Source organism: Cupressus sempervirens, chromosome 10, assembly GCF_028749045.1.
Source record: "Cupressus sempervirens isolate cs-2001-9-10 chromosome 10, ASM2874904v1, whole genome shotgun sequence".
In the NCBI taxonomy this organism is placed as follows: Eukaryota; Viridiplantae; Streptophyta; class Pinopsida; order Cupressales; family Cupressaceae; genus Cupressus; species Cupressus sempervirens.
Window position 1 is genome coordinate 908,383,476 of NC_143127.1, and position 11,076 is coordinate 908,394,551.

Genomic DNA, 11,076 nt, shown 5'->3' on the forward strand with positions numbered 1-11,076 from the left:
GGAAAGAACCTAAAGGTATAAAGTTTCTTATTTGTTGTACATTTAAAGAGTTTGGTCATTTTTGAAGTAAATGTCCTAAGAGATTGAGAAAGCTAGAAAGAGTTTTCTTTCTAATAAAGATGAATAATTCTTGAGTGATTGTGATAAGATTAAGAAAAGGAAGTAGTAGAAGAGACAACATTGGTAACTATTGTTGATCTAGAGGCTAACCATCAAAATATGGAATTCATCACTAACAATGACTTGTAGAACAATGTGTTTAGACTAGAGTATGTTAACACCAAGGAATAGATTGCAAACATTTTCATAAAAGCCTTACCAAACGATAAATTTGAGTACCTAAGAGGTATGGTTGGGGTTATGCCCCTACCTACTTCATAATAGAAGATGCAAAAGTGCATCAGTCCAGGGCACAGAGCACCATTGTTAAACTGGACTAAATGATGATGCTTCCTCAATGTAGGAGTATTTATGAGGAATAGAATCAACAAAGGACTCTTGGTAATTGGTGAATTGGTATGCAACAGTGTCTCTAAACACTTGAGCTATTTATGGATTTATATACAAAAGTTATAAAGAAACAGACTAGCTTGTGGTCATGCTAGTAAATTATTACATCTTTGAGCAATTCAACTATTTGTGTATTACCTTTGACATTGATGTCAATGTGGGAGAGAGCGACATGAAAAAAAATCTATTGGGAAGAAAGAAGAACGTGATGAAGATATATATTTGGTATTCTTGGAACTTAAATGTTTTCCATCCATGTTGCCATCAATGCCAAAGGGGGAGATTCTTAGAATGAATGTTGATGCTATGGGGGAGCATCGTAGAATATTGATATGATGTATTCATGACTGTGTTTGTCATTGATGAAAACATAGTAATAAGTTTGTAAAGATTGATAGAGCAGTATATTAAGATTTTTGTATTAAAAACAATATATTACTTATCGGATAATTTGCAATTTCCAGAGCATAGTACAGTATGTCTTTGTTACAAGGGTAAGTGCACAAAACCTAAATTGACAATGTATGGAAGATATGGTTGATCTATAAAGAACCATATGGAAACAAGGTATTAGGAAAGCAGTTCCTATTGTGTGATTGTTGCAGTTCATTAAAAATGTAGTTAAAGGTTGCACAATGAACTAGAGATAGTATTTGATCATTGATGATGTTAGAGAGTGTGCACGTATGGAAGTCACACTTGTGAAATTTTTTTAATAACTGTGAGCTAACAACATTAATTAAATGTGTATTCATTTAATTGACATATTATAGTTAAATGGGAAGCTGACTCAAGGATTTATTATTGAACATGGTATAAAGGAAAGATGTTTTCCATGTTTAACATATAGCTAGTAGAGAAGACATGCAAATTATTCAGGGGCGGAGCACTACAAAAGCAGAGTGACTTACCTATGCGTGTAAGTGATCTTAAGGGTTATTATTACTGAGTATAGAGTTCCAGATCTAATTGCACAATCTAAAGGAGAAGAAGTCTGATGTACTAGAGAGAGGAAGAAGTAAGAGCTTGTTTCACATCTATTATTCTCAAAGGAATAGTACCGAGATCACTTGGATAGTGGGTTCATTGATATGATCCTGAAGCTATTTGGACAGTGTGTTCAGCTACCTTCTACAACTCCTAACAAGGTTGGAATCTCCTAACGAGGATTCAAAGTCTCCTAAAAAAGCCTCATATCTACTAAATGTGATTAATCATACTCCTAACAGGGTCTAGCGTTTTACAAGGAACATTTATATTAGTACATCATCTTGTGGGTATCATTCCCACTAGGGTTTTCCCTCTGATCAAGGATTTCCCTGGTCAGCATATCTGGTCTCATTGTGTATATCTATCTTTCATGACTACTGATTACATTGCTCACATAATTAAGTTGGATTTAAGTGGATATTGATTTTGATGATTATATAACTAATTCAACCCCGCTCCTCTTAGTTATACTGTGAACATTAATTACTAATAGGAACTTGCCTAATCCATCTGTCCTTCTAGAATCAAGTCTAAATGTCATCATCATTGTTCCATCTTATTCCTCCTCTCAAGTGTCTCCTTCTTTGGATGATTTTTTTCCATATGTTTGACCACACCAAAAGACCATTTCCAAAGAGAGCCTTGGTAAAAGGGCATGAGTTCAAGTACTTAGTACTCATAATATGACACCAAGGTGTGAAGTTTTGAGCCAACCTCCAACCAACCTTCACCATGAGGGCCTTATTAAGATCTTCAATTCTTCTTACATTCAAAACCTCTTGGAGATTTTGGTTTACATACCTTGTCCCAAATAACTACACTTAGTTATTCTTTTTGTTTGATCCTATCCATAAGAAATTTTGTTGTATCTTCTTAATAATATCTTAGAAATTGCTAGATATCTTAAATAGGGATAAAAAAATAGACATCAATTCCTTGCATGGAGGCCAAAAGTAATTGAAATTTACCATAATTAATGAGGCTTCCAACCTACCAACTTCCTCTGCATCCTCTCCACCACTATATTCAAGAATTGGGGGGTCACTTCTTTGACCATAAGGGGAAGATCTTGATAAGTATCAAACAAGTTAGTAGCCTGGCATTGCAACACCCTAAGAATTCTTTGTTAAAGAGCCATCTCAGTACTATAGAAGTATAACTTACTTTTATGATAAATGATATGTTGCCCCAATACTTTTGCATACCCATTCAAGGTCATTTTCTAGGCCTTTTTCTCCTATATGGAAGACATTCCATAGAGAAAGGCTTTGTCAACAAATTATTGTGGAACCTTAGGAGTGAGGGTCAAAGCAAGTTTAATCCCCACAATTTTGTGATAAGAATCCAGGGCTAGGAGGTTCCTACCAAGAATTTGAGTTCAATCATTATGAAGATGAAAGGTGACACTGAGTCTCCCTATTTGAGGCACTTCTCTGCCAGGAAAAAGGCCTTGGAGAAACCATTAACATGAATAGCGAAGTGGATAGTGTTTGTCATTTTTCCAATCAAAGCGATAAAATGCTCCCCAAATATGAATATACTAATAATTTTAATACAAAATTGACTCCTCACCTTATCATAGGCCTCATAAATATCATATTTTAGAGCCATAGTAGGTTTACCACTTCTTTCCATGGAGTGTAGGACCTCATGGGACATAATTATAGTATCCAACATCTTCCTCCCAAGAACAAATCTATTATGGGTCAAGCTAATATTTGTATTTAAAATTTGTTTCAGTCTATTGACCATCACCTTGGGGAATGTCTTGTAAATAGTATGAAAAAGACTTATTAGTTTGAAGTCTTCTATGTCCTGTGAGGTCATTAATTTTAGTAATTAAGATTGTAAAAAGTCTTGTTTAGATCTCTAAGAATCTTACCAATTGTGATCAAATCCCTCATTGCATGTACAAGATCATACATGATAATCTCGCAAAACTCCTAAAAGAATGCCGAGGGAAAACCATTTGGTCCAAGGGCTTTGAAGGCTCCTACAAAAAATACTTACCATTTGATTTTAACCTTGGTAACCTTCCTAATTAAGTCTTGGTTAGTTCTGTCATGAACAACCAAGTGTAGGACTTCCAAAAATTCTATTTCAATCATGGGGATAGCATTTGTTTTAGGATTTTGTATACATCATGAAAATAGCTTGTAGTCTATCTCCCAAGTTCTTCCTCATCAAGTTTTTAATTGTCATTTTTGATTAGCTTCCTAATAGTGTTTCTTTTCTGATCACTGTTTAGTTACCATTTCCCATTGATTGACTATTTTGAGCATTAATTTGACGATCATGATGACCACCACTTAAACAGTTAGACAATGCTATTGTGTTTTCTCCTAACCTTCAAACTGAATTAAGAAAAGAGTTTATTTAAATCTTAATTAGACTTTGCTAGTTAACTCATTGTAAACACAGGTTATATTAATATTATGTAACTCTTACCTCATTTAAAATTAGGTAGCATAACATTGCTTCACTCTAAATTCATTTTTAACTTTTAAAATTGTGATTTGTCAAACAATTTTGTTACTACTTTGACTAACATTTACACTAACTAACATAAAACCTTTATTTTTGGCTATTTTCTTCAAAATCATATAATACATTACTATTTAAAATTATTTATTTATTAAATTTTAATTGACTAAAAATAATACTTAACATACTATATGCTATATTTTCTTTAACATTTCATAATAATAACAAATATTAATTTTATAGGAAAAAAATAATTTTATATTATTTTTTTATAATCCAAAATTTTATTTTTTATTTAATGATTAATTTTATTAAAATAAGTTCTAACAACAAGTACATGCCACTACATGACACTTTTTTATATTAATCTTTTAAAGATAATATAAAATGATAACCAATATAATAGACTAAATCGCATCTATTTTCTCAGTTTGTAAATTCAAAAGGAAAGTGCACCCAATAGGTTCAAGAGGTGACTCGAGCACTAAACATGTATTTTCTTCACTAAATATGAATTCTATGAAATGAGAAAATGGAAATAGTAAGATGCTACAACATTAATGATTAACTAGACAAGTTATTAAAAAGCTAATAAAAAAAGGTACTAGTTGTGTAGTGAGTTGAAATTGATGAGAATTGGAAATCAGAAGACAAAACTAACTTGTGATAGGAATATGAGCATATATCTTTTGAGGGTGTGTAATATATTATCTATATATTATCTCAATTTTGATTTATTTTTAGATATGACAAATTGGAATTAATTTAGCAATAGTGTTATAATTTTATTTTTAAAATTTGATAAATTAAATTAATGCACCAATAGTATGATAATTTTATTTTATTTTTAAAATTGACAAATTTAGAATTAATCTAGCAATAGCTCTTCCACTATACTAGCAAGAACAATCTCAAAAATATTTAAAAATGAAATATGTGTGTGTGTGTGTGTGTGTGTGTGTGTGTGTGTTCAATTATGCTCTACCTATTTTTTCAAATTTTCTTTTAGGTTTCCAGCCATAACAATATTTTGAACCTAAGTTGCTTGTTTGTTCCTTGGCTTCTCTCTTTACTTTCCAATTTATACTAGTGGCTAGAACTAGAAAAGAGTAAATTAAATAAACATAGCCTAATCCTAATAATAAACACATAACTTAAGCCTTAGACTAGCAAGAGCAACCACAAAAATATTTAAAAACAAAAAACAAAAAAATAATGATTTTCAATTATGCTCTACCTTCTTTTCAGTTGTTCTTTTAGATTTCCAACCATAGCTAAGAACTCAATATTTTGAGCCTAAATTGCTGATTTATTCCTTCGGTTCTCTCTTTCCAATATAAACTCATAGCTAGAACTAGACAAGAGTAGATTAAATAAACACATTATCCCATGATGTTTCCATAATGGAGCCTATTTTTCTTCATTGAGAGGTTATATGTTTGAATCCATGCATAGTTACTTATGAATTCATCTTTGACATCCTATTTAAAATTTTAAAAAAGTAAAATTGTTTTAGAAAGCAAACCAGTTATCTCTCATCAAGCACATGAAAAGAGAAATACAATTATCATAACTATTATTTGTTTGGATGATGCACCAGTAATGCAAAGTACCCTACCATCTAATTACTTCTAGAGTAGAATCTAGGCCTCAGAATTAACACTTTTCTTGGCAATTCTCTATGAGGAAAAAGGCCTTGGGGAAACCATTAACATGAATAAAGAAATGGATAGTGTTTTTCATTTTTCCAATAAAAGTGTTGAAGTGCTCCCAAAATCTAAATTAGCTAATAATTTTAATACACAATTCCCTCCTCACCTTATCATAGGCCTTAGAAATATTAACTTTTAGAGCTATAGTGGGCTTATCACTTCTTTCCATCGAGTGTAGGACATCATTGGACGTGATTATAGTATCCAAGGCCTACCTTCCAAGAACAAATCCATTTTGGTTCAAGCTAATAGTTGAATTTATAATCTATTTCATTATATTGACCATCACCTTGGAGAATATCTTGTAAATAGTGTAACAAAGACTTATCAATCTAAAGTCTTCTAGGTGGGTGAGGTTGTTAATTTTAGTAATCAAGACTATAAAAGTCTTGTTTAGATCTTAAAGAATCTTACTAGTCCTAATCAAATCCCTCACCACATGTACAAGATCATACTTGATAATCTTCCAAAACTCCTAGAAGACCAATGAGGGAAAACCATCTGGTTTAGGGGCTTTGAAGGCTCCTATGGAAAATACTTCCCGTTTGGCTTTATCCTTTGTCACCTTCCTAATTAGGTCTTGGTTAGTACTATCATGAATGACTAGGTGTAGGACTTCCAAAAATTCTATCTCAATCTAGGGGATGTTGCTTGTTTTAGGATTTTGTATATATCATGAAAATAGCTGGTAATCTAGCTCCCAAGTTCTTCTTTTTCATTATTGATTAGCTTCCTAATATTGTTTATTTTCTGATCACTATTTAGTTACCATTGCCCATGGATTGACTAATTTGGGCATTAATTTGATGGTCCCAATTACCACCACTTAAACAATTAGACATTGCTTATGTGTTTGCTCCTAGCCTTCAAATTGAATTAAGAATAGAGCTGATTTAAATCTTAATCAAACTTTTCTAGTTAAGTCATTGTATTACTTAGGTTATATTAATATTATGTCATTCCTACCTCATTTAAAATTAGGTAACATAACATTGCTTCATCTTATTTCATTGTTCACTCTTAAAATTGGGATCTATCAAACAATTTTGTCACTACTTTGATTAACTTTTAAACTAACTAACATGAAATTTGGCTATTTTATTCAAAATCATATAAGACATTAATATTTAAAATTATTTATATATTAATTTTTGATTGATTAAAAATAATACTTAACACACTACATATTATATTTTCTTTAACATTTCGTAATAATAAGAAATATTTATTTTATAGAAAAAAATTTATTTTTTATTATTTTTTTATAATTTAACTTTTTGTCTTTTATTTAATAATTAATTTTATTAAAATAAGTTCTCACAACAAGTGTATGCCACTACATGGCACTTTTTTATATTAATCTTTTAAAGATAATATAAAATGATAAGCAATATAATAGACTAAATCACCTCCCTTTTCCTAATTAGTAAATTCAAAAGGAAAGTGCTCCCAATAGGCTCAAGACGTGACTCAAGCACTACAAAGGTATTTTCTTCACTAAATATGAATTCTATGAAATGAGAAAATGGAAATAGTAAGATGCTACAACATTAACAATTAACTAGAAAAGTTATTAAAAGGTTGATAAAGAATTTAGGTACTAGTTGTGTAGTGAGTTAGAAATTGATGAGAATTGGAAATGAGAAGACAAAACGAACTTGTGATAGGAATATGAGCATAGATCTATTGAGGGTGTGTAATTTATTATCTATATCTTATGAATGTTTGTTTGTGGTTTAGATATTATAGTGACATAGTTTAGACATAATGATTCAATAATCTCCCAAAGGTATTTTTAGACACCGCCATTCAAATATATTGTTAGATATTAGAAGTTCTTATGATCTAAGATTCTGAGTTCCACTGTATATTAAGCGAAGATTATGCACTCCAATCATCCATCTATTTTCTTCAATTAAAAAATATCATATTATTAAAACAGAGTATTGAAGATTCTTTTATTTTAATTTTTGATAAATGTATCTGAAACAAGTGCCACATAGTGGCTTGTATTTTTCGTAATTGTAATAGTCTAATTAAATAATAGTAATTAAATTTAACAATTATAGTTAAATTAGATATATAGTACATTTTTGGTAATTATAATTCAATGATGGTATTTTATTTTAATATGATATTAAACTTAGTATTTGTAATTTATTAGATAGATGGTATACAAAACTTAATTATTATAATTTGGCAATAATATTTAATATAATATAATTAATATTCTATTATTACATTAAACTTAATAGTTATAGTTTAATTAGATAGATAATACATTGAAGTGATTAATTATAGTTTAATTAGATATATAGTACATTAAAGTTAATAATTTTAATTTGGTGATAGTATTTGATATAATTTATTTAATATTTTATTAAAGATTTAAAAATTATAATATTGCTGAAATTATCATTTTATTTTTAAAAGTTATTTCAATCTTAATTTTAAAATTTATTTCATAGTTTAATAAATTTGTGATTACCAAAATATTGCGGGTTATGGTTCTTGAAAATTCGCTCCTATTAACACCCAAATAAATGAGCCAATCAAATAGAAGTAAAATAATTTTATTGATATGAAAAATTAAAAATTTCACATATGTGCATTAGAAAAATGAAACATCAAAATTTAAAATAAAAATAGTCAAATTTAATTGGCTGAAATAAGGAGGAATAGGTAGACAAAACTGATTGCAATAGTATATTGCCTATGGCAAATACAATAACTAAGATTGGGAAGTTATATAATAGGAATGTTGAAATTGAATCAGTTTAATAGTTTAAATTGTCTAGAATCATTAATTTTTTTTTTTTTTTAAACATTTATATTAAAGAATATTGAAATTATGAAATTTTATTATTTAAATTTTCTAAGACCCCTTCATGAATGAAATTCATTTATACTTTCTTATAATTCTTTTGTAAGGTAAGTTAAATTGTAAAACCAAAAAACAAAATATTGATGTTAATAATAATTTAAGCTAAACATTCTATAGTGATGATAGGATCCATCCACATAGTAAAACACGACATTAAATTTTGATTTATTTTTAAATTTGACAAATTGGAATTAATCCAGTAATAGTGTTATAATTTTATTCTTTAAATTTGATAAATTAAATTAATCCAGCAATAGTATGATAATTTTATTTTATTTTAATTTGACAAATTTATATTTAATCTAGCAATAGCTCTTTCACTATACATAGCTTAAACCTTAGACTAGCAAGAATAATCCCAAAAATATTAAAAAAAAGAAAAAAAGAATAAAAATATATTTTCAATTACCTCCTACCTATTTTTTTAGCTTTTCCTTTAGGTTTCCAACCACAACAATATTTTGAGCCTAAATTACTGGTTTGTTCCTTTGCTACTCTCTTTACTCTCCAATTTAAACATGCAGCTAGAACTAGACAAGAGTAGATTAAATAAACACATAGCCTAATCCTAATCCTCATAATAAACACATTATCTCAATTTTGATTTAATTTTAGATATGACAAATTGGAATTAATTCAGCAATAGTGTTATAATTTTATTTTTTAAATTTGATCAATTAAATTAATGCACCAATAGTATGATAATTTTATTTTATTTTAAAAATTGAGAAACTTAGAATTAATCTAGCAACACCTCTTCCACTACACTAGCAAGAACAATCTCAAAAATATTTTCAAATGAAAAAGAAAATATATATATATATATATATATATATATCAATTATGCTCTACCTATTTTTTCAATTTTTCTTTCAGTTTTCCAGTCACAACAATATTTTGAACAACTTTACTGGTTTGTTCCTTGGCTTCTCTCTTTAGTCTCCAATTTACACTCGCCGCTGGAACCAGAAAAAAGTAGATTAAATAAACATAGGCTGATCCTAATAATAAACACATAACTTAAGCCTTAGACTAGCAAGAACAATCCCAAAAAATATTTAAAAACCAAAAAACAAAAAAATAATGATTTTCAATTACGCTCTACCTTTTTTTCAGTTGTTCTCTCAGATTTCCAGCCACAACTAAGAAGTCAATATTTTGAACCTAAATTGCTGATTTGTTTTTACTCTCCAGTTTAAACTCGCGGCTAGAACCAGACAAGAGTTGATTAAATAAACACATAACCTAATCCTAATAATAAACACATTGTCTCATGAGCGTTTCCATAATGGAGCCTATTTTTCTTGATTGAGAGGTCATATGTTTGAATCCATGCATGGTTGCTTACGAATTCATCTCTGACATCCTATTTAAAATTTGAAAAACAGTAAAATTCCTGTAGAAAACAAAACATTTAGGTGTCTCTCATCAAACACACGGAAAGAGAAATATAAGTATCATAACTATTATTTGTTTGGACGATGCACCAGTAATGCAGAGTACCCTATTGTCTAATCACTGCTAGAGTAGAATCTGGGCCTCAGTATTAGAACTTGAAGGAGGGCGGTATGCGGTAGGGAACGTTGTTGTCGAGCGACTCCACGACACCGGGAAAGGCGGCGAGCCTGAAGCCGCGGTAGATCTCCCTCTCCCATCCCCTCCCCGACAGCTTCTCAGCCTCCTTCACCGCCGCCTCCACGGTGGAGGCGGAGTCTTCGAAGACGGCATCCACAATCCCCTTCTCCAGCGCCGTCTGCGCCCTCAGCTTGCTCGCCCCCAACACCACATCGCGCAGGGCAGCGGGGCTGAGCTTGGCGCGAATCAGGGCCATCATACTCGTGGGGATGGGCAGGCCCATGTCGAGCTCCAGCATGTAGAGCTCGTGGGATGATGATGATGTCATGAAGCGATAGTCGTGGGCGAGAGCGAGCATGAAAGCTCCCGCCACGGCGCCGCCGCAGATGGCTGCGACGGTGGGGACGGTGAGCCTTATGAAGGCCGCCAGCATCTTCTCCAGCCCCTCCAACACGATGTCAATGCGCTCCAGTGGGCTCTCGGCGATCCATTTCAAGTCGATGCCGCAGGAGAAGTGTTGTCCTTCATTTGTGGTCACCAGGGCGGCTGCGTCAGGGGACTCCTCCACCTCTTTCAGTGCCTCAGCAATGGCGTGGAAGGTGGTGGGATTCAGCCTGTGCTCCTCATCTTCGCCCACCAGCGTCAGTACGTACACCATCCCTCGCTTCTCAAGGCTGCACATCCTCTCTCTCTCTTCCTTAATTAATCTCTCTGCCGCAAACAAATATTCAAGATCTTTCAAATTGCACTTAATATGGATGAGGGATAAGGTCGCCGGAGGCAGAATCCGGCCGAACGTGATTATTGGTAGGATTCAAATTTCCAAACCTCCTCCTTCAGTTTCCGTATTTGGAACGACAAACGAAAAAGTCCAAATTTTGTAGACACCCAATTACCTGAGAAATACAAATGAAAGATTCG

The 11,076-nt window shown here is 31.5% G+C and overlaps 1 pseudogene; it reads right to left on the minus strand.

Annotated features, from left to right (window-relative positions):
- Positions 1-10,126: 10,126 nt before the first annotated feature.
- Positions 10,127-10,837, minus strand: LOC149536943 (enoyl-CoA delta isomerase 3 pseudogene; annotated as a pseudogene).
- Positions 10,838-11,076: the final 239 nt, after the last annotated feature.